Source organism: Dromiciops gliroides, chromosome 3, assembly GCF_019393635.1.
Source record: "Dromiciops gliroides isolate mDroGli1 chromosome 3, mDroGli1.pri, whole genome shotgun sequence".
Lineage (NCBI taxonomy): Eukaryota > Metazoa > Chordata > Mammalia > Microbiotheria > Microbiotheriidae > Dromiciops > Dromiciops gliroides.
The window spans coordinates 196,261,383-196,287,108 of record NC_057863.1 but is presented as its reverse complement, the minus strand read 5'-3'; the positions used below and the strand labels follow the sequence as shown (position 1 = coordinate 196,287,108).

General features: G+C 36.8%; 1 pseudogene; it reads left to right on the top strand.

The window, feature by feature from the left end:
* The first annotated feature begins 11,424 nt into the window (after positions 1 to 11,424).
* LOC122747326 lies at positions 11,425 to 12,052 on the top strand (annotated as a pseudogene).
* The last annotated feature ends 13,674 nt before the right edge of the window (positions 12,053 to 25,726 follow it).

The window sequence follows — 25,726 nt, the reverse complement described above, 5'->3', positions numbered from 1 at the left end:
TTGCTTTCTGGCTCTCACTTGTTCCTAGAGGGGTTAGAGCAGAGTTAACCTGTTACATGGCACAGGTGCCATGAACTGAACTGGGAGTGGGAGAACACATTCTGCTGCCACCCTTACCCAGTTTTTAAGTCCCCCTCCAAGAAACGGGCCTGGAGGAATTTTTTTATCTTCTGTGTTCTTTGTCCTTGTTTTCAGGTGCAGGTGGTGATTTAGCCATCACTTGGAGCCAAAATTTCAGGTGGGATATTAGAGCCAGCCAGCCTGGCAAGGAAGCCCTGGGAAGCAAGGATATCTGGGACTTGGAACTGAGACTGCTCTATGCAGAAGTGTCATACAATCAGCGCAGGTGGCCCACAACATTTCTGAGTGCTGCTGAACCAGATTAAAATGTAATAGGGAAAATTTTAACAAAATAAATAAATTAATAAAAAGTAACATAAATGTGTGTTTTCCTAAATAAGTATGTGTCCCACAGAGATCCTTAAGTAAGGTTAATGGCCCTGTTCTGTTCCTAGGAATTGAGCATACACACACACACACACACACACACATACACATATATATATACATATAATATATAATATATACATATACACACCTAATCTCCTCTTTCCAGACACTGAGGAGATATAAGAGGAATGTATTGTGGAGTAACTTTGTGTATAACTTTGAAATAATGGTTTTGTTTTGCTTTGTTTTATTTTTTGTACATGCTAATCCAACTGTTAGTGGCTTAATGGACCTGGAGTACAGTGGCACCACTTGGGAGAATATGACTGGAGAGGGGTGGAACCAATATCAGAGACCCTAGACATTCTCAATCCCCTTAAAGATCCTGGAGAACACTGGAGGAGATACAACATATAATTTATTTGGCTTTTAGGCAGTGGGTGCCTGAGTAGCAGTGTTATACATACATACACTGCAGATACAGAGACTATCTTCCAGTTCCATTTATCTTTAAATCCTATGATTTCCTTTACTTCCTGTTTGGTATTCAGCATTTTTGAATCTACATATAAATTGCTGTATACTATCAGTTTGGGCATGGTCAAATAAGGTTCCAAAATAAGATATATCACTGTGTTTAAAAAGAGACAGAGAACAATTATATTTGACAAGCAATCTATACCTCACCCCAAAATTTTCATGATAAAAAATGATCCTTTTATAATATTATTGAATATTGGGAAGTTTATGTTTAGTTAATATTCAACCATGGGATTTTAGGATAAGGGTTTCAGACAAATGTTTTGAACTTTGTCTCTTTGCTTGATGTAATGAGAGTTCCTAGATGAAGTTCCCCTAACTTGTTTGTTTAAATTTCATTCCCTCATACAAATACCCTGATGTTCTAGTTTTAGGTCTGTTTGTATTTGTGCCCCCTAACCACTTTTCCTTTTTCCTTTGAGGATACCAGAGGGAGCTAAGGACTGTGTCATTCAGATATAGTGTCAGGTAAAGATCTTTTATCATTGCTACTAAATGCTAGAATCATACCACATGGAGGACACTAGGACCAGTATGCAATCTTCTTGTCAAGATGTATACGATGGGGGCATGGGCCCAGTGGGTGTCATCTTAGTTCTCATTCTTCCTGTATTCTTACCAATCAAGTCTCACCTTAGACTCTACAGTCATTTAAGAAAAATATTTATCTCATTTTTCCCTAATTACATATTAAAACAATTTTTAACATGTTTTAAAATTTTGAGTTCCATATTCTATCCCTCCCTCTTTTCTCCTCCTTTCTCCCTGATATATAGGTTATACATTTGCAATTATATAAAACATTGCCATATTAGTAATTTTCTACAGCCATTCTTAACTTGTGTGTATGTGTGTTTGTGTGTGTGTGTGTGTGTGTGTGTGTGTGTGTGATGGACGACTTTGGCAATCTGGGGAAGCTAATGGAACCCTTCTCAAGATAATTGTTTTATATAAACAAAATAAAAATGGATTGGATTACAAATATGTATTTTCCCCATCTAAATTCATGTACCCCAGATTAAGAACTCCTGTCTTAGAATAAAACCCAGCCTTCTGGGAATCTACATATAAACAGATCAATCATAAACTAGCAGAGATCTATACCTAAACACATCCACAAAACATTTACTGACATTATGTAAACTCCCACACTGTTTTGTCACCCTTTAATTACTTATTCTGACTCACATAACTAATAACTCCAAGCACAATGCTGACTCTCCATCTACATTCTATTTAACATTCAGCATTCTACAGCCCCATGGACTGTTCTACCTTACCAGCATCAGGAGAGTGAACAGTCTGCACTATGGAATCGTTTGAGCCCTCATCAGCCATTCCATCATCAATGCATACTTGGAGTTGTTTAAAATGGCTTCTAAAATTATTTGTGTAATTTTCATAAAGAAATAGGGTGATGAGGAAACATCCCAGGACTAGAAACAATACAGATTTATTATTATAAGTACCTTACAGAGCTCTGAGAAAGCACATGAGTAAAAAATAGAAGGTAGTTAGCATTCTTTTGCATTTAGCATAAATCAGGGATATTCATCTTTTTAGAACAGTTTTAAAAATAAGGCCCAGGTGGAAATTTTTTGAAGAACTCAATGGGTAAATAAAATGAATAATAAACATAAAAGCAAATTTGTACAAATTGAGAGATTTATTCACAAAATTAGTTTTTTCCAGAATCCTTTATTTTAATTTTATTGTATTTATTTGTTTCTGAGGGTCAATGAGGTCAGTGACTTGCCCAGGGTCCCACAGCTAGTAAGTGTCAAGTGTCTGAGGTCGGATTTGAACTCAGGTCCTCCTGAATCGAGGTGAGGTGCTCTATCTACTTTGCCACCTCGCTGCCCCCCCCACAATCCTTTATTTTTAAAAAAACTTATATTGGTATCCCAGATTCTTTTTTTTAACCAAATAGAAACATTTTAGAGGAATTTGTTAAATACAAATATAGCAGATTTATGAGTTGTCAAAGTTTGGGGTATTAATTGTAAAGTCTGTCATTCTAAAATATCCCATTTAGATTTCCCCTTGTTGAATCTTATGCCACCCCATCCGGTCCCAGATTGCCTCCAATCCTTTTGTTCTTCCAGCAGAGATTTTGGTGACTCACACTTTTCTGGCTTTTAGAAACACTTGGACATGTAATATAACTTTGCTCGACTTTGTTCTTAAAACAAAGCATGTGCAAAGTATTTTATCTGAAAAGAAATGGGACGGCTTTGATCATCATAAGACTATGAGGAATAAAAAATTAACTTTTGTTGTCAGTGCCCTATAATGACAGAGGTGCCATTACTTTCTTAGAGGCTCTATAACAGATCATATCAAGCTTCTTTCTTTCCAGTGAAAAGTTTTATTCTTTAACTAGGTTTAAATTAATTCACAGACATTCTTTCAGATTAGTAGGAAGGCCACCTCTCACCTTTGGAAGGAAAAGAAAGGTGTAAACATTTATTTAAGCTTAAGAAAGATGAATGATAGCTCCTAAATCCCTGAATAGAGAACAATATTTGATTTCATAAATCCATCAGATAACAGTGGGGATATTGTGACCACAAATACAGGTTGTTGTTTTCTGTTGGGAAGTATGTCAATAGCAAGATAAAAGATTTTTATGTGTTTAGCCAATTAAAAATTATTTAGAGAAAAGCACTTTGACCAGACTCATTAGAATCCCATATTATTCCATAATATTCACCTTTCTGTGAAATGGGGAACAAGCACTTATTAAACACCTCCAAAATGTTTTCTTATTTGATCCTTACAGCAACCCTAAGAGGCAGGTACTATTATTATTCCCATTTTACAAATGAAGAAACTGAGGTACACAGGAGTTAAGAGACTCATTCAGGCTCACATACCTAGGCTCTATCCACTGGGCCATCCCCCAAAATTGATATTTTTTCTTTTCTTATATACACTGTAGGTGACCCATGGGAAAGAACACTCATTTAAAGTGTAAGAAGACCTGGATTCTAGTCTTTGCTTTAGCTAATCAGTAGCTGTGTGCCTTTGGGCTAGTCACTTCTCTGCGAGCCTCAGCCTCTTCAAAAAAGGGAGATGGATGGGATAATCTCTAAGGTCTTTGCTAGCTCTAAAATTCTCTGATTCTATGCATATAAATATGTTTGCGTGCAAGAAATATGAACTTAAAATGTTGCCTCGGCCAGCAGCATTTTGCAGTAACATCATTATCATGTTTTAATCAAGGACATTGCATTTTTATGGAACCAGTTGATGACAGGTATATTAATGGTGCTGTATACAGCCACCTAGGGGACAGCTAGATGGGACAGTGCCAGGTTTGAAATCCTTAACTCTTCCCAAGTTCAAGCCTGTCCTCAGACACTTCATAGCTGAGTGACCCTGGGCAAGTCAGTTAATCCTGTTTGCCTCAATTTCTCAACTGTAAAATGTCTGAAGAAAAAGCCTAAATGGGGTCATGGAGAGCTAGATATGACTGAAATGACTGAATATCAAAATACAGGCAGGACATGTCTGTATATGACAAGTTGGTTTTGTTTTTTTTTTCCGTTCAGGGTTTCTAGGATCTAAAGAGTAAGAATACTAATCTCATCCTCATGTATTTCAATTTATTTATATTGATAAAAATTTATATAAGTATGTGTAACTTGTGTCCCAAAGAACATCTTTCTTCCTTGATGGAGATCACTACCTGAAGGCTACATGAAGGGTGGGGTGGAGGTGCTGAGAGTGAGGGAGAAAAGAAATCTCTAACTTTCAATTTCAACAGAGAAGGTATTCAATGTCAACTTCCCTTCAGGTCACTGAAGAGAAAGAAAGGCTCTAAGAAGAATTTTACTTGAGAAGAGCTAGCAGCCTCTATTCACACCTTTCTATACTGGAAACTTTGGGGAGTTTCTTCCTGAGTGACATCTGGATCTCTCCTCTCTCTCTCTCTCTCTCTCTCTCTCTCTCTCTCTCTCTCTCTCTCTCTCTCTCTCTCCCCCTCTCTCTCTTTCTCTCTGTCTCTGTCTCTGTCTCCCTTGCTATCTCTCAGTCTCTGTCTCTCTCAGTTGAGCTGAAATATTTCACTTCTCAATGAGAGAGGTCCTTCAATCAGTATTTTTTGGTATATTTTCTCTGATTTCTGTTTTACTATTAATGTGAATAAATGGATTTCTTTGCTACTTGTTATGTATATTCACTGTGGAATTGGCATTTGCTGGAAAGGGGGTCAAGCCTTGGATATAGAGATAATCTTTACTCATTAAGAAAGAGCAATCAGGACTTTAGCTTTAACCTTAAAATTACTTTGCCTAGACTAACAATATTTAAGGGAGAATATAAATATAATTCCTAATCCTACTCTCTGCTTCAAGAGAAGAACTATGAACTTGAAACACTGGGGTAAGGATAGCATAGTTGAGAGAATAACTTTATTGGAGAACAAACCAACTGATCAAAATTCACTTAAGAGAAAGGAGGATAAAGAATATTATATATACTGAGATGCACACCATTGTATATTTAATTATCTAACTATAATTTACAAATATTCCTTCATCAGATAGTTCTCGCTACAGTGTATAGAGTAAAGCAAAGAATTGTACAGCTAATGCTTCCGTTGGAAAAAAACCCTCAAATATCCATATAATTGAGGGTTTTTTCATTGACATTATTCAAATAATTCCCTCATTCAGCTCTTTGAATCATCCTATATAAACTTAGCCTTATCTAGATTTTTAAAAAATTTAGCTTGATTATTTTCTCCAACTGGAATATTTTCTGACGAGCTGGTTATTCTGCTAGCAAGTATTTAATTAGCTTCTGAACAAGAGGCAAAGTTTCTAAGTAGAATACTTCAGTAGAATCAGCCTATTTATTACATCTGACTCAATAAGTTTTAGAAGTTGAATTTTCTTTGACTAAAAAAAATTAACAAAAAACTACACATGCATCAGCAGTGGTGGGTTAAAACAATTACTTCCCAAGTAACAGTATCATTACTTCCTGTAATAGCATCACGCAATGGTGAAGCTAGACTTGAAAACAACTTGAGGAGAATACAAGATCCAATACTGACACATATTTACTCAATAAAATTATTTTCAAATGAGAAAAGAAGGAAAAAGAAAAACAAAACAAAGGGGAAAAAGGAGAAAAAAGGGACAGGATGAAAAGAGAGACAAAGAAAAGGGAGGAAAGTGGAAAAAGTGAATTCTAATCTGTAACAAACCTAAACTGCTATTTGTTATTCTTATCCCTTTCTATTTTCTTTTTACTCTGCCTATCCTCCAAGCCTGTCCCCCTACAAATCTTTTTAGTTGTTTACTTGGGCCTTTACTTGTCTTGAATTAAATGATTCTAGGCTTGTGAACTTGAGAATGGATTTTCCTGATTACTCTGACTTATCTGACTAAACTTGTTTCATCTTCAATCCTTTTGAGAAGTAAGGGAATTTATTTTGCATTTTCCTTCATGTAAGGTTGAACTAAACTTGTACTCTCTCTCTTGTGTTGAGTGAATTATTTTTGATCTTGAATACGGGAAACAAAACACCTATGAGGTGAGTAATATAATATATCTGCCCTGCATCTTCCCACTGCATCTCTTATTCTTTCAACATTTCCCATTAGGATAATTTAGATTTACTTTAAAGTAAAGTAAATGTTCCATGGTATGTTAAGAATAAAGTGTTCATTGCTTGGCATAAATATGGGTGCCGATGCTTTGCTTCCTTGACTCTTTCTAGATGTGTAGCTCAACCTATCTGTGTTCTCAAGTATAAAGGATAATAAAAATGCATTAAACTAAGCTCTCATGGAAGTCATCTTGCTTGTCCTCATATAAATTTTTTTTCATATAAGAAGGGAATTCTGAATTTTGCTTTCTCATGTAGTAATTTTATCATTTAGCAAACTTCCTTTCAGTTGCTGCCATCAAAAGACTGATTTTTCCTTGCCGTGCTTTTTATTCTTTGGATCAGCAATTTATCCTCACCACTCTTTTACTTTTAGTGCTTATACATCTGCCACTGTGGAGATGTGATTGAAATTCAGGCTGTGCACACTCAAAGAGAACTATTACAAACCTAAATTGGATAGTAAACCTAAACATTTGCGTTCAGCCTGGAGACTGCAAACAAATGCACAAAAACTATATCCTCAACTATTATGCAATCTCTTTGGCTATTTCCGAAGCTGATATGGTTAACTAGAAAATAAATACCAGAAGTCCTCTGGAGATTCTTCATCCCTTGACCAACCATCCCAAGTCTCTGAAGCCTTGGTTTAAACAGTGTTAAATGTAATCTTTTTTTCTTTTTTCAAATAGTCTGGTGTATTTCTTTAGGACATGGGCGTTTAGTCAGTCTGAGCAAGGCCTTAAGGTTTATGAAATTATTCAACTGATAACTGATTTTTGTCCATCACTGTTTTATGTTCCACGTGATCTTTTTATCAATACTCTGTCAAAGGATCTTTAATTTGATGTGAAGTATTCAAGATGATTCTGCATAATATATACTTGGGGTAAAGAAGAAGACTTTTTTAAAGCTAGGATAGGATATACAAAGTATGTAAAATCCAGCCTTTCATCAATTCAGCCTAGCTTCATGCTTCCTCCCCTTTCACATTTGAATTAAAGACGTTTTTTGTCTTCATCTTAAATGAGTCAGATGGCCTGGTGTACATGAGAGGTGTCAAACAGAGGGTCTACAGTCCTCATGTGGTCCCCAATACTCCATGTGCTACCTGGAGTTGTCCTGATGTATATCTTGCCACTGGACCTAGTTGACTCTAGAGGAATGAGGCTGGTGACATTGCAGAGCCCTCCCTCACTTAAATCCAATTCATCAGGCAGTCATTTTGTCACCTTCCTGATGTCATGGTCCTCTTCTAGAATGTAGGACAAACAATGAATGGAAGAAAGTTCCTTAAAGTTTTAGTTTCACCATTGATTTCTTCTTTTATGGAGATTCTTTCATAAGCTTAACTTGTGCGATACCTTTCAGATAAGACGTATTAGGTATTCCAGGAAAGAGACTATGTGGAGAACTTACTATCTACTGTATTCCATTGGTGTGTTATTTTCTTCATATGGCAGGGGTTTAAGGACATGAACCCAAATGTAACAGTATTACACAGGTTATCAATGTCACTAATATTTAGGTCACTCTTCAGCCTAATGCTTCATTTTAGTTGTATCATCCCAAACTCTAGGGAAATGGCCATGTTAGAGCATGATAGCATCTTTCCTTATTAATTAATACAATGTCAACGTATTGTTCAATTAACCACTAAGCTCAGAGCCTAAAACCCAGATGATCAAATTTTATTTAATAAATTAATGAAATATGCCCTCAATAGTAGTTGCTCATATCTCTCCATATATGCAATCCCTTGATCTCATAGGAATAAATATTAAAGTTATTGAATGTAAAATTATTTTTTAACAATTAAATAAACAATAAAACAAAGCTATGAATAATTATTTACAATACTTATCTGTGAGAAAAAGCAAAGCCAGTATCACTTCAAACCCTCACTATAACTGCATGTGGCTTTTTTCACTTCTAAGAACATAGGCTAACACATTTTAAGGTAATACCTTTTAAGAAATAGTCTTTTCATAAGAATCTTTTTCACAAGATAAAGGTTATTATTTCTGGTTCTTTTCAAGTGACAGGAAAACAATAACTTTAGTTTTTCTCCATTGCTTATGCTTAATAGTCTCTCTCCAGACTCAGTCCTCATAAAATTATCTTTATTATGTTTTTTCATAAACTTATCATTAAGATAGTTCTAATAAGAAAAACATGTCTCCTCATCATCTTTCTCTCCCTTCTTCATATTTTCTGTTACAAATACTCAAAGTTAATGCAAACATATCTTCCCTTACTGCATAGAGAAGAGCACCTCACAGAATGGCAATTACAGATGTAACTTCTAGCTTCTCTGTTCTTAAATAGTTTCTAGAGACTCTGTAGGATGGGCTTTAGAAACAGGAGATATAGTCATGAAAACAAAACAAAACACACTTGTTTAAATAATATGTTATTTTAGCATTATATGTAAGAACATTTTTTAACATTAAAAAATTTGAGTGCCAAATTCCCTTCCTTCCTCCTTATTCTCTTCCTTCACTGAGAATTCAAGCAATTTTATCTAGGTTATACATGTGTAGTCATGTGAAATGTTTCTATATTAGTCATATTAATCCACATTCATCAAGAAAACACAGAACAAAATAAATAAAACAACTGCAAGACAAATAGAGTTAAAAAAATGCTTTGATCCTCATTCAGATTCCAGCAATTCTTTCTCTGGAGGTGGTTAGCATATTGCATCATGAGTCCTTCAGAATTGTCTTGGATCATTTGAATTTCTGGGAATAACTAAGTCATTTACAGTTAATCATTGTACAATATTGCCATTTCTATGTACAATGTTCTCCTGCTTCTCATCATTCCACTTTGCATCAGTTCATGAAGTCTTTCCAAATTTTTCTGAAAGCATCCTGCTCATCCTTTCTTATAACAAAGGTAGCCTAGGTGGCACAATGTATAGAGTGCCAGTCCTGAATTCAGAATGACTCATCTTACTGGGTTCAAATTTGGCCTCAGACACTCACTAGCTCTGTTATCCTAGGCAAGTGACTTAACCCTGTTTGCCTAAGTTTCCTGATCTATAAAATGAACTGAAGAAAGAAACAACAAACTCCAATATCTTTGCCAAGAAAAACCTGAAATGAAGTCACAAAGAATTGAACATGACTCAAAAATGACTGAATAATTGAACTTTTTAAGGAGTTCTCTTCTTCAGTGAATTTTAGTATATCTGTTTCCATTTGGCAAATTCTGCTTTTTAAGGCATTCTTCAGTAGATTGGTGCGGGGGGTGAGAGCAGATGAGACCAATTTGCACTTTTCTTTGAGGCTTTGCATGTAGCTGTTTGACATTATTGTCTTCTACTGAGTTTGTTTTGACCTTCCCTGTTACCATAGCAACTTTCATTGGTGAAATTCTTTTCTTGTTGTTTGTTTATTTTTCTAGCCTATTTCTTGACTTTTAATTTTGTGTTAAAGTAGAGCACTGTTTCAAGTTTCAGGGTTTTTTTGTGCTACCATTTTCAGAGTTAGCTCTGGGGGTCTATAAGTTTTCACTTCTTAAAATTAGGTATGATATAAAGAGAGGGATGCTCACTACTCTTCTGGACCATGCTGTGAGGCCCTGCTCCATTACTAGAAGAAAGAAGTCTTGTAGTTTATCTTGTATTCTGAATGAACATTAAATTCTATTTGTGGTAATAAAGCATATAGGGCAGCTAGGTGGCACAGTGGATTGAGTGCCAGACCTGAAGGCAGGAAGACCTGAATTCAAATATAGCCCTAGAAACTTCCTAGCTGGGTGACCCTCGGCAAGTCACTTTGCAAACTTTGTCTCAATTTCCTCATTTGTCAAATGAGTTGGACAAAGAAGTGGTAAACCCCTGCCAAAATGTGACATAAAGAGTCGACATGACTAAAAGGTGACTAAGCAACAACAACAAAATATATATTTTAGATCAGAACCATCTAGGACCCATTCACACCATAGGACTATCAATTTAGGCTGCAAAAGACCTAAATGTCATTAAAAGAGGCTGAAACAATAGACTATGTCTAAAGTCTTAAATGTCTAATGTCTTAAAAGTACTATGTAACAAACACTTTGAGGCAACTGGGTGACTCAGTGGAGTTGGCAACTCAACAGTGTTCTACTGGACCTAGAGTCAGGAAAACCTGAGTTTGAATCCAGCCTGAAACTTACTAGCTATGTTCTTCTGGGCAAATCACTTAACCTCTGTTTGCCTCAATGTCCTCAACTGTAAAATGACGATAGCAAGGAAACTTAAATCGAAAGCTTTTTGTGGGGACTGAACATGATAATATTTGAAAAGCACTTAGTACAGTGCTTGGCACATAGTAGGTGCTAAATAAATGCTTATTCCCTTCCCTTAAGAAATATAACTATGCGGGAAAGAATCATACTTTCCCTGATATATAGGACCAGATAATACAGTGGATAAATGTCATTTAATATGTACCCATAGGAAAGGGAGATTGAATTAGGGAGATTGATGGAAGACCCTCAGGAGCTTATGGAGAAATGGACATGTTTTCTAGGGTTACTGACTATGAGGAAGGAGTGACAAACTGGGTAAACATGAAGATAACTGCAACAGTGAGTGGCTAAAGCACTTCAAATGAGGAGCTGCATGAGAAACCAGGAACAACTGATTAAGCAATGAACATATAGAATATATAAGAAAAGGCAGTTTTCAAGCACCTCTTTCAGCTTGAGAGAGACAGAGACCACTCAGTCAGGTGGAAACCAAGATGCTTCTGGAAGAACCATTGTGATGGCCACCCAAGGAGAACCCCAAGTGCAGTTCAAAATTCAATAGTAGGCCTATTAAATTCAACATATGGGATACAGCTGGCCAAGAGGAATTTGGTGATCTGAGAGATGGTTATTACATCCAAGCTCAGTGTGCCATTATAATGTTTGATGTTATATCAAGAGTTACTGACAAGAGTAACTGGCATAGAGATCTGGTACGAGTATGTGAAAAAATCTCGATATTGTTGTCTGGCAACAAAGTAGATATTAAGGACAGAAAAGTCAAGGCGAAATCAATTGTCTTCCATAGGAAGAAGAATCTCCGGTACTATGACATTTCAGCCGAAAGTAACTACTACTTTGAGAAGCCCTTCCTTTGGGCTTGCTAGAAAACTTATTGGAGACCCTAATTTGGAGTTTGTTGACATGCCTGCTCTTGCTCCTCCTGAGGTTGTCATGGACCCAGCACTAGCAGCACAGTATGAGCAGGACTTACAGATTGCTCAGACAACTGCTCTCCCCAATAAAGATGATGACCTTCAAAGGATTGAATCTAGAGCCCAGCGTCAGAGGTCTAGTTTTATAGGCAACTGTCCTTTGCCATTTTATTACATAGCTGAGCAGAACATGTACTTTATCTTTGGGATGCTGAAGGAGATGAATGGACTTCAGAGTGAATGTGGCAGTTTAAAGAAGATATAATTCATATTTTGGACCTTCATATTTAGCTGTTTTGGACTGCAATTGCGTCCCCTTAAATATAAGACTGCTGGGGCAGCTAGGTGGCGCAGTGGATAAAGCACCGGCCCTGGAGTCAGGAGTACCTGAGTTCAAATCCGGCCTCAGACACTTAACACTTACTAGCTGTGTGACCTTGGGCAAGTCACTTAACCCCAATTGCCTCACTAAAAAAAAAAAGACTGCTGCAGTCCCATCACAATATTCAGTGGTGAATTTTGTTTGTTACTGTCATTCCCATTCCTTTTTTATTTAGATCACAATAAAGTTGTATTTCAAATATCGAGAGAGAGAGAGAGAGAGAGAGAGAGAGAGAGGAGAGGCAGAGAGACAGAGACAGAGACAGAGAGACAGAGAGACAGAGACAGAGACAGAGAGAGAGAGAGAGAGAGAGAGAGAGAGAGAGAGAGAAGGAGGGAGACCTGGCCTGGCCCAAGTAGAAGCATTCTGAAGGTAAGTCTTTTGAAAGTGCTATTCTGGGGGCAAGGTGGTGGTGGTGGTGCAGAAGGGGATGAAATAAAATGTGCCTACTCAATGATGTGACAGATTATTTTCTGTTCCTTCACTATTCCTTTTTTGTCTTGATTACTGTTTCAATGCTTTTCTTTTTTTAATGACAATCTTTTTGATTTATAGTTTTGGGTTCCAATTTTTATCCTTCCTTACCTCCCTCCCCTTCCTGAGGTGGCAAACAATCAGATATTTATACATATATGATTATGTAAAACTTAATGCTATTATTTACCTAGATCTATCATGCTGATCCTCTGACTACCTAACCTAAATTGACTTTAGAAGTTCCTAGTTTTTAATGGGCAAGTGAGCCAGAAAGATATTATACCAATGAGTAGAGTATATGGAAAGCCAAACTACTTGTCAACTCCAAGATTAATTTTTCCTCAACAGTTTTATAATGATTCATCCTCTTAGTCAAATAAGAAATGATCACTCTAATGGTAGTCATCTCCACCTGAATGGGGCCTTTTTGTTGGTCTTTCAAAATGTTCTTTTAGAACTACAAAATTGTAGGGGCTTTCAGAGGTCAGCTGGTCCAGCCTTGTTAGTTTAGATAGGAACAAATGAAAAGTTACATAGGTTAAGTAATTGACCTAAGATTCAGTCCAGGTTTCAGGATTCCCGACCTACTCTTTCTACTTCAGCAAGTAGAATATCTGTGGAAATAAGGATGTTATTGCTTTAATATTGCTAGTAATGGCTTGAACTTAGAGTGCTAAGATTTGTAGAACACTTTACAAATAGCATCTCCTTTTATCCTTATTACAACCCCAAAGTGTAGGTGTTATTATTATCCTTATTTTATAGATGAGGCGACAAAAGTAGATAGATGTTAAGCGACTTATAGTTACTATGTGTCTAAGATCACATTTGAACCCAGGTCTTTCAGCTTCTCGATCTAGTCCTCTTTCCACTATGCTACCTAGCTGCTTTGAATATGTATATTTTTATAGATATTACATATTATTCTATGAGTTTTATCTAGTAAGTCAGAGTTATATATTCAGAAAATGATGAGCTATAGCCATGTTGAAGTATTGGAGTCATTTACCTGGGAAATGATCATTAAAAATAGAAAAGGAAATCAAAATGAGTTTGTATGTGCAGAAAATCTATTTTAGTGAAGAGAAATTCATTTGATAAGCATGTATTGAATTCCTACTATATACATAGCATTGTATTAGGCACTGAGTATGCTGACTACACTTTTTCTGTAGGGCCACAAAAAAGACCTATACCCTGAAGGAGCTTACAGTGAATGATGAGAATACCATAAGGTGTTAAAAAATGACTTGGTTCATAAATATCAGTTGACTATAAGGCCAGTAGGAGTTTAGAGGAAACAGTTACTTCCAGGTTGTGGGGGAAGTCCTCTAGACTTTGCATTATACTTCAGTAAGTGCTAGGTCTGTTATAGTGAATGACAGAGCACTAAACCTGGAGTCAAGAAGACCTGAGTCCAAATCTAACCTTAGACACTAGCTATATGACTCTGGGCAACTCATTCTATCTCAGTTTCCTCAGCTATAAAATTGGAATAATAATAGCACTTATTTCTCAGAGGTTTTATGAAGATCAGATGAGACAATAACTATAGAATGCTTACCATAGTGCCCGGCTCATAGTAGGAGCTTAAATGCTTATTTCCTTTTTTCCTTCCTCTTTATATTAGATGTAGCTTGCATGTCTAGAAATTCATACCACATGATCACCTTACATGTAGTGAACACCTCCATTCTTAGTAAGTCTGGTCATTAGAGAGCAGACTGTCTGTGGCCTGGACCATACTTAACCCTTTTCCAACAGGTAGAGTATGTCTTCATGTATAGTATAGTATTGATAGTATATCTGACATGGCCATTGAGAACCTAGGCTTGTCTTCTGATCATAATCAGACTAGGATTTAGGGCAGGGAAAGCACCAGCAGAGATATTGAGCTAGTAAAGAATCAAGATGTTCTGTTTATTTTACTATAAAAGATGAAGTTCTATGAAAGTGAAAGTACTGGATAAGAAGTTGGGAGACAGCTCCATCTTTGCCATTAATTCTTTTTGTGTTCCTGGTATGCAGTGGGTGCTTAATAAGTGACTCTTAATAAGAGACACTTTGTGACTCAGTTGTAAAATAATAAAAAGAAATAAAAAATCGTGAATGAAGATCTTTAAGACCTGTCTTCCAGCTCTAACATTCAATTGCATCATTCTACACTGCAGCTAGTTGGTAGTGAATAAATACAAATTGATGGTGACACTGATGTCATAGGGTGCATTCACCCTGAAGCTGTGTTGAAGCAAAAACTTCTGTGAGGAAGCCCTGGAAGTCAAGGTCAGACTCACTTAAAGAGGTAGTGTTGTATGGTAGAGTTTGGATGGGAGTCAGAGGACATGGACTTTGAAGTCTGGCCACGGAGCCAGCACTGAAGGGAATGAGGGAACCTAGGCAAGTCACCTAACTTTCCTAGGCTTCAATTTCTTCATCTGTAACAAATAAAGGCTTTCACTTAAAAGCATTTGTAGGTCATTTGCAGATCTACATTTATGATCTTATATTCTCTGATTCCTTGATTTCTACGTGATTTGAGGTTTCCTATCAAATTCACCTTGATCTTTAGGACAAGGAGGTTCTCTCTTCATGGTGTGGCCAGTTTGATGATTCTGATATGCATTACCATTTTACTCACGAAGATCATAGATTTAATGCTGAAAGGGATCATAGAGTCTATCTATGGTCTGTCTAGAGACTTCCTCAAGGTCACACAACTTCCAAGTGTCAGAGGTAGGACTTCCTTACCCCAAGTTCAGCACTCTGCTACATCAGGTCACATTTGTTGCCTTCAGCCATGATCCCTGTTTGTTCAAATAACTTATTCTCAATCAGTCATTTGCTAAATGCCTTCTTTGTGCCAGATACTATGCTAAGCATCAGGAATACAAAGACAAGGATCTCAAGTACAAATTTCCCTTAGAGTTTATGAATAGATTTTTGTTTTTGTTTTTTGGCTATGAATAGATTTTTAAAAATGACAATTTGAAGGAAACGATCTAAAGGGATATTTTATCTCTTTTTAACACAATTTAAAAAAAATTTAAAAAGTTTTATGTTTAGATATACTTCTTTTAATGCTTCAAATGATCCATCAATGACCCGTCACTGCTGACCTAGATCCCTAGATCAAGACCCTTTCATGCTCTTGCAAATATAGCAACAAACAAATAAATAAAATATTTAGTGACCAATCTTCTAGTAATAGTTTTCTGAATTTATCTGTCAGTCCTCAGATGACCTGCATGAAGTTTAATGTTGGGACAGTAATTAGAACCTTTCTAGTTTGGTGGACTTGTATTTCAGAGGTATAAACCTTGAGAACCCACTGGAATTATCTTTACCCCACCATAAGGCAATAGGAGACATCTGGAATATTCCTTGCATAAATGTTCAGCAAGATTCATCACTAGGAATCAGTGTGGCATCGAGAATAGAGAACCAGATTTGGGATCAGGAAGAGCTGAGGTCATGCCCTATCTCTCACAGTCTCTGGGACCCCTGGGAAAATCAAGTAACCTTTCAGTGTTCTAGGCAGTTCACCAAGACTGTATGTTACAGAGAATGTTGTAACCTGCATGAGTAGAAGGATTTGTCTTATGAAGAAATTTCCTATTATCAGTGAAAACACAAATTCATTCTGTATCCTGAAGATGTAACAGTTTGGAGTTAACTTAACATATCTTATTTGTTTTTGAACACAGCCAGAAAAAATTATGATGTGCTATGGTAAATGAAGAGTTAGAGACTTGATTAATACTATTAGGGACTGGCTCTTGAATATTTCTGCTTTGTGAGTTAATGGTTTCAAGAATTTCTGCTCCTTTCCAAAATCCTTTCTCTGTGATTGTTTTACAGACAGAGAAGTGTGATTTTTTTCCTACTACAACCTTCCTGGCATGGATTTTCTTTCATTGTCACTAGTAGCTTAAGCATTAATTTCAGCTGCATTGCTGAGTGACATCCTCTTGTTGCCAATTTGTGGGCTAGAATGAGTGGTTTATAAAATGCCCAAGAGTCATCTCTACACTAATAGCTATACTTCACTTTCTATAAATTTATTTGGGGGACACTTTTGAATATTGCTCACAACAGCAAGGAAGTGAACATAACAGGACAGGGAGAGACAGGCAACATTGGCTTCAAGTTTCTGAGAGCAAGGAAAACAAAAGTAATAGAAAAAAGTAAAACTAGGAGTCTGATTAAGAAATTGAGGGCTTTAAGTGACACTCCAATGCCTTGGGCTGGAGTTTCAAAAGTAGACAGGGGAATTGTATTCCCCTGTGCTCCAGCTACTGGAGCACAAGAAGAAAGCTATTTTCATCCTCTAGGCAATAGCTTCAGTCTGCCAAATTTTCCAAGACACACAATGAGAACATCCATCCCAACAGGAAGAATGCAAATTTAGTAATTGTGCACACTGATGGTTTCTCTGTCACCTGTTTCATCCCAGAAACATGGCTTTCTCTCTATGCAAGCATTGCTCATGTTTAGTGGCGTTCACTTGTTGCTGTGGGGCACTGAACAAATTACCTCTTTGTGTCAGGCTGTTGAAAAAAAGAAATCGACTTACCGTTTGAGGCTTGCATCCACTGCTAAGCCCAGTGCATATCTATTTGAAATCCAAAGGCTCACATGTATTAAATCAGATTTCTCTTAGAAACCAGCTTGGATGGAATACTCCATCTGGCCTATAGCAGCACAATTAATTTTCCAAAGTAGAGAGGAAAAAAATCGCAGCCCACTATTAAAGAAGAAAGATGTTTGGCACCAAAGACGAATCTCAATAGAAGCCAATAAGACCTCAGGGGTTCCTTCGGCTATTATAAAATGTTAAGTGAAGGGAATGCCAGTGAGAGGTTTTGAGCTAAAAGCCCTGGGGAAGGTAATCAAGAAAAGAAGGATCATGGTGCCAACTTCTCAGTGTGGGCTTCCTCAGAGCATTTCATAGAGTCTTTCACCCTAATCTACCAAGAAGTGAGACTTTGTCTGACTGATAGGAACCTGCTCTGGGTACATCAGGTCCCATAGGCTCTCGTTCAGGTATATTTTAATTGGCGAATGCAAGGTAGGAAGTAAAGAATTTGCACATTAAGCCAAACACTAAGAAGATTGCCAGAGTCTAGAAACATTTTTTTAATGAGAACAATGATTTCTTTGGTATGGAGATCTTTCCATGAGAAAACTCTCTTTACCAAAATTGCCCTGGAAAGCTAAGTGGAGCACTGAAAAATTGAATAACTTGCTCAGGGGCACTCCATCTGTATATGTCAGAGACTGGACTTAAACTCACTTCTTCTGGTTTCTGAGGCTAGACTTCTCTTTACTGCACCATGTTACCTCTGGCACATAGTAGACACTTAAAAAGTGTGTAGTGATCAGTTAGTAAGGAGCAGAGACAAAAGCATCATAGTGACTCCTTCTGCTTCCTATTCTGTGAGGCAATCTTTACACATAATTCAGATGTGGAAATCTGGTTATGAAGAGAAAGTATTGAAATAATTGGTACTGTCAATTTACTAAATCCAAATGAATTCTATACCCATGTATACCACCCGGGTATGTTGGTAAATGTTCAACAACCTGCTCTCCAAAAAATATGCATGCATACTTTTAAGTTTAATCAATAAGATCAACATTTTGTCCATCACTTTCTTAAGTCTAGATAATTCACAGAACAATAAGTCAAGCCATGATTTATAGCATTTGCTGACTTCTGAGGTGAAAATGCTGACACTGAAAATATCACTTTTGGCTCTCAAGAGAATATGAGCTGGCTTCAGGATATTCTTGCTAATGACCCACATTTACTTGGCCTCTTAAATGGAAACCTCTGGACATTGTGATTGTTCTTTGTTTCCATTTAAGTGGCTCCACAGATTTTTGACAAGGTCCATAAAATACAAGATTTTTCTATTCCCCTGTAATCAGAAATGGGAAAGCAAATATACTTGAAATTTCTAAAACCTGGAAGAGACTGGCATACACTTCTGCCTACAAAATGAAAGACATGAAAGACCAACAACTTAATGGGTCCCTTTAAAACAACAGGAACAAACATAACCTTTGGGAAACTTTTCAGGTGAAATCCATCTTTCAAGGATATGTGCTTTCTTCTCCTCCACTTGCTTAAGGGAAAATTGGGAAATGGATAGCAAAGAATAGAGTTCTGGTTGATACCATCAATTCAAGTGATTGTTATTTTAAGGAGTTGCTTTCTGTAATTTGAAACACTGCTTTCAAAAACAATCTGAATTTTTTAACAAAGAAAAAATACAAAACCCAAACAAACTTTAGGAAGTGACTTGAGAAGAGAACATGTCTGTAGGATGATAAATTGGAGTTATGTTACACATAGCATCAAACTAATTTTAATGCTTGATGAAATATATATTCAGTGCATAAAACCTTCATTTATAAGGTACTGGTAAATTATGAACACAGCTGATACTGCTGTGTCCAAAAGTCTTTTGGTTTGAGGGTGTGGCTAGCATCTTAGAAGGTATAGATTCTAAGACTGACGTAACTGCCAGTAGAATATATTGCTTTTTATAGTGCTTCAGGAGAAAAAGGAAGGCTTGACAAGAAATTGTATGACTGCTTCTAATCAAGCCTTCTCTCCTTGGCTACAACTTCACTTATGGATATCACAGTCCTCTAGGACAATAGAGAAACAAATGAATTTAGGAGATAACAGCAAAGTAGAATTCCTGACTACTATGCAACTCAGAGAAATTACCAAAGGATGACCTTTGTTCAAGTACCAGGAAACCATTGGAATTCAGCTAACTCATCCTCGGGTAAGATTTTTTTTTAATATTTTTTTTCAGTCAACAACAACAAAAAAATCTTTCCCTACTAAAGGGAAAACCTTTGTTTTAGATAGATACTTAGACTATAGGTAGACATTATACACATATACACGCATATATGCACAAGTACATATGTGCATATACATACATATCTATGCAAAACAAATGCCTATATTGATTATATTAAAAAATATATGCCTCAATCTGTACCCTGAGTCCTTCATCTTTCCTCATGAGCCTTTTGGAATTATGATTCATCATGTGATTCATCGGCATTTCAAAGTCTCTCAAAGTTGTTTGTGTATACAATATTGTTGTTATTGCAAACATTTTTCTTCTGGTTTGTTCTATTTCCCTTTGCATCAGTTTAAACAACTTTCTTTGGTTAACCTGGGTTTGGTTTTAACAACATAAAAAAATTAGAAGTGCAAAGAACACATTATCTGTCAGATCTATGGTGAGGGGAAGAGTTCACGACCAAACATAGAATAGAGGGGATCACAGAAGATAAAATGGATATTCTTGGTTATATAAAATTAAAAAGCTTTTGTACAAATAAAGTTAATTTTTCATATTTTTATATTTTAACTAAAATTAGAAAAGAATAAGGTATAAAACTAGTTCAGTCCAGTTTTATGTGACTAAGGCCATATATTCTGAGTCAGTCTGATATCAGTAGGACACACGTATAACCTCTATTGTCAACCCAAGTAATTTGCACACCATCGTTGAAGTTTCCTCATTCTTTAACAATTCTCATATATTTGGGGGTACACCAAAATAGGCATAAGAGAGGTAAGAATCTTCCTCTCCATGTGAACTAATTTATTCACTATATCCTAAAGATATACTACACCATTACTCTCATTTATAATGTTCTTCCTTTCCTCTACTTACCTACATCCTGTCAGAGCCTTTTTAAATACAGGACATCTTTATCCCAACTTTCACTCTTACAGACAAATTTGATGCTTAGACAAGGGAGGCTAAATCTTCTCCTTGTGTCCCAAGGGTACCCCTGAATACTGATTATTTTCAAATGTCATTGGCTTGAACCTTTAATCTAATGTGTTCTCCCAGATGTTAACTGACAGTGATTAGGTCTTTAATTTCTTTTAACCAAATAGCATCAATTAGCTTTAACAAAAGGATATTAACTGAGAATCTATATTAAGAACAGAAGTACTAACACATCCTCTAGAAACAGAGGCGCACTAGTCTTTTTTTTTTCACTTTTCATCTTTTTTGATTCTCTGTAGCTTTTGACACTATTCATCATGCTCTTCTGCTTGATATTCTCTTCTCTCTAGGTTTTTGGCACACTATTCTTTCCTGGTCCTCCTACATATCTGACCACTCCATCTCAATCTCCTTCATTGGATTTTCATCCAGGTCATACCTACTAGCTATGAATGTCCCCCAGGAATCTCTCCTGGGTCCCCTTCTCTCTCTACTATTTCACTTGGTGATCTTATCAGTTCTTATAGATTCAATTATCATCACCATGATGATGATGATTCTCAGAACTACTTATCCAGTCCTAAACTCCCTTTGTTGACTTCTAGTTTTACCTCCAATTGCTGCCTGTTTGACATCTTGAACTGGATATCCCATGGACATTATAAACTCAACATGTCTAAAATTGAACTCACTATCTTACCACCCCACTACCCACCCTGGTTAGCTGGTTAGCTAGTTAGCATTCTCTAATTTCTTAATTATTGTTGAGAGTACCACCTTCCTCTAAATTATACAGGCTTATAACTTTGATGTCATCCATGACTCTTCATTTTCTCTCACATCCTATATCCAGTCTCTTATTAAGACTTGCAAATTTCGCCATTGCAATGTATCTTGAATATGACTCCTTCTTTCCTCTAATACTGCTGTCATCCTAGTACAGGACCTCATATCCTCATACCTGGACTAATATAATGTCCTGTTAGTTAGTTTTTCTGTCATACATCTCTTTCCCACTTAAATTCATCCTCTATTCAGATGCCAAAGTGATTTTCCTGAAGAATAGGTCAGACCATGTCACACCCTGCCCCCATTCAATAAATTCAGTAATTCCATATCACTTTCAGGATCAAATACAAAATCCTTTGTTAGGCATGCAGGGCCTTTTGTAACATGCTTCTCTGAAGCCCCCACCACAACAATTTCAGTCTTCCTATACCTTATACTCAACCATCTTTCTTTCCAGTCATGCTGGCCTCCTTGCTATTCTTTGAACAAAATATTCTACTTCTTCATTCTGAACATTTTTTCTGGCTGTCCTCCTTTCCTAGAATCCTCTTTCTCCTCATCTTTGCTTCCTGGCTGCATTCAATTCCTAGCTAAAATTCTATCTCCTATAGGAAGCTTTAACCAATTCTTCTTCTTCTTCCTTTTTTTTTTTTTTTTTAACGGGGCAATGGGGTTAAGTGACTCTTGCCCAGGGTCACACAGCTAGTAAGTGTCAAGTGTCTGAGGCTAGATTTGAACTCAGGTCCTCCTGATTCCAAGGCCAGTGCATTATCCACTGCATCACCTAGCCGCCCCTAACCAATTCTTCTTAATTCTAGTGCCTTCTCTCTAGAGGGTAGAGAGAAGCCAGGAAGTTGCCTGAGTGCTCCCAAATTTCCCTCAAAAACAGCACTAAACCAAGCCTCTAAATGGATTCTGGAACTGCAGAACCTACACAAAGAGAGAGGGAGACACAAACTTCTTCTTTGAGATAATTTAGAAGACTTCAGGAAAGGTCTGTCTCGCTTGGGCAAAATGGGAGGGTGCGTCAGCACAGTGTAACTCAGCCCAGCTGAGAGTGGTATGCCATGGAGGGGGTCCAGCTAGGCAAGCAGGAGGCTCCCAGACACAACATAAATAAGTCACTGAGGCCTCTTGATCCTGGCTCAGAAGGCTGCTGGGACAACAGGCTATTGTAAGACTTGTCATCCCTGACTGGTAGGGCAAACTGCCAGCTAAAGAACCACCCAAATGACAGGTATGACTTAGCCAAGACATTCCAACACCGGGAATAAGCCCAGGGTGGTGAGTAATCCAAAAGCCACAGAGTCCTAAGAACAGAAAGCCAGTGACCTGGCCCCTATTCCCCAGCACAAGAAGCTTGCAACAGTGACTCCTGTGCTCCAGCAGCAGACTTTATAAGATTAAAAATAGGCTATGACATGATCAAGAAAAAAAAAAAAAGGACCCTTGCCATTGACAGCTTCTATGGTGAAAGAGAAGACCAAAACACAAACTCAGATAAGTTTGTCAAAATGACTACAAATGAAGCCTCAAGTGGGAAGATGATATTGTCTCAAGACCAAAAAGCCTTCTTGGAAGAGCGCAAAAAAGGCTTTTAAAAATCAAATGAGATAGGTAGAAGAAAAAAATGGGAAAAGAAATGAGAGAAATGTGAGTTATGCTGGAAAAAGAAGCACAAAAATTGACCAACGAAAACAATTCCTTAAAAAACACAATTGGCCAAATGGAAAAGGAGGTGCAAAAGCTTACTGAGGAAAATAATACCTTAAAATTAAAATTGGTGGGGGGGCAGCTAGGTGGTACAGTGGATAAAGCACCAGCCCTGGATTCAGGAGGGCCTGAGTTCAAATCCAGCCTCAGACCCTTGACACTTACTAGCTGTGTGACCCTGGGCAAGTCACTTAACACTCATTGCCCTGAAAAAAAAATTAAAATTGGTTAGATGGAAGCTAATGACTCCACGAGACACAAAGAATCTGTCAAGCAAACTCAAAAGACTGAAAAAAATAGAAGTAAATGGGAAATACCTCATTGGAAAAACAACTGACCTGGAAAATAGATCTAGGAGAGATAATCTAAGAATTATTGGACTACCTGAAATCTATGATCAAGAAAAGTCTAGACACCATATTCCAGGAAATTATCAAGGAGAACTGCCCTGATATTATAGAATCAGAGGATAAAATCATGATCGAAGAATCCATCAATCACCTCCTGAAAGAGACCCCAAAAGGAAAACTCCAAGGAATATTGTAGCCAAATTCCAGAAGTATCAGGTGAAAGAGAAAATATTCCAAGCAGCCAGAAAGAAACAATTAAATATCATGGAGTCACAGTCAGGATTGCACAGGACCTGGCAGCTTCAAAATTAAAGAATTGCAAAGCTTGGAATATCAGGATCTTGGATTACAACCAGGGGCAAGATAGACATTTAATGAAATAGGGGACTTCCAAGGTTTCCTGAAGAAAAGACCAGAACTAATGTGATCTTCAAATACAAGACTCAAGAGACGTATAAAGAGGTAAACAGTGAAAAAAAGGTTGATTAGAGAAATACAAATTAAAACAACTCTGAGGTACCACCTGACACCTATCAGATTGGCTAATATGACAAAAAAGGAATATAATAAATGTTGGAGAAGCTGTGGAAAAATTGGAATGCCAATGAATTGTTGGTGGAGCTGTGAACTGATACAACAGTTCTGGAGAACAATTTGGAACTATGCCCAAATGGCTATGGGACTGTGCATACCCTTTGACCCAGTAATACAATACTGGGTCTGTATTACAAAGAGATCCATGGAAGAGGGAAAAGGACCCACATGTCCAAAAATATGTGGTGGCAAATAATTTGAATTTGAGGGAATGCCCATCAACTGGGGAATGGCTGAAAAAGTTGTGGTATATGAATATAATGGAATACTATTGTGTTGTAAGAAATGATGAGCCAGAGGATTTCAGAGAAACCTGGAAGGAATTGAACTGATGCTGAGTGAGATGAACAGAACCAGGAGAACATTGTATACAGTAACAACAATATTATATGATGATCCAAAGCAATTTCAAACTCATAATGGAAAATGTTCTCCACATCCGGGAAAAAGAACCATGGATTCTGAATGCAGATGGCACCATACTGTTTCTAATTTTTGACTGTTTTCTTTGTCTTTTTTGTGGTTTTTTCCTTGTGTTCTGATTCTTCTTCCACAATATGACTAATGCACAAATATGTTTAATGTGATTGTAATTATATAACCTATATCAGATTGAGATTGCTTTCCATCTTGGGGAGGGGGGAGGGAAGGGAAGGTGGGATAAATATTTGGAACTCAATAGCCTACAAAAACAAATGTTGAAAACTATCTTTACATGTAACTGAAAATGATGGAGAAAATGCTAATAATGCAGATTAAACTTAAAAAATGTGCTGTATAAACTTCTCCTCCTTAGTACTAATATTATTATTTTCAGAGAGCCAGGTAACAAACATTTACTTGTACATTCCTGACTATAGCTCAATGTGAATCAACAATGTGACATAGCTAGCAGGCATAGACACTAATAACATTCCAATATTCATTAAGAAAACAGTGCATCCAGGGGGCCAGGAAAGGGATGGTGGTGCGTAATCATTTCATTATATTCTGCCTTGCTCAAACTGTACCTAGAAGACTCAGTTCTATATGCAAAATTATAAGGAAGACATAAAAACGGACTATCCAGAATAGCAAGAGGATTACAATACATGTCATATAAAGGATTTGTAGATGGAATCAAGAATTTTTTTAACCTGGAGAAGAGATTTTAGAGCAGTGGGGATGGAATTGGTGTTTTCTGTTTGGTAATAGAGAAAAGTCCTACACTGGATATAATGGGCAGAAGCAGATTTAGGTTTCAAGTAAAAAACAACCTCTTAAGAGTTTAAGCTTCCCAAAATTGAGTTGGAATGTTTGGGTATATAGTAACCACTTTCTCCTCCACCATTAGAAGTCTTTAAGCATTGTCTGTATACCACTTGTCAGTGATGTTGCATAGGGAATTTTGTATTGGTCACTTATGGGTTGGACTAGATGGCTTCTCTTTCAACACTAAAATTCTGTGATTTTATCACTCTGTGACAGAGAACTCAGGAATTAAGTAGTGAAAAATCACTGGTTAAATAGTTAAATCTTCAAGATTAGCAAGTTATAGTTACTGTTCTGTTGTTTCAGTCATGTTTGACTCTTCATGACCTCATTTGGGATTTTCTTGGCAAAGACCCTGTAGTAGTTTGCCATTTCCTTCTCCAGACTAAATTGCAGAGAAGGTAACAATCTACATTGGTGGAAGTAGTTTCTAGTACCTATATTTCCTATCTCTATAAATTAAATATGCAAAATATATAAATTTAAAAGCAGGAGATAAAGATGAAATAAACAACGTTTTAATGTCACTTTTATTTTGTTAGCAATACAAAAACAGTTTTGCTATACCTAAATGATCAGTAATAAGAAGTGATACATCAACCCAAACATCT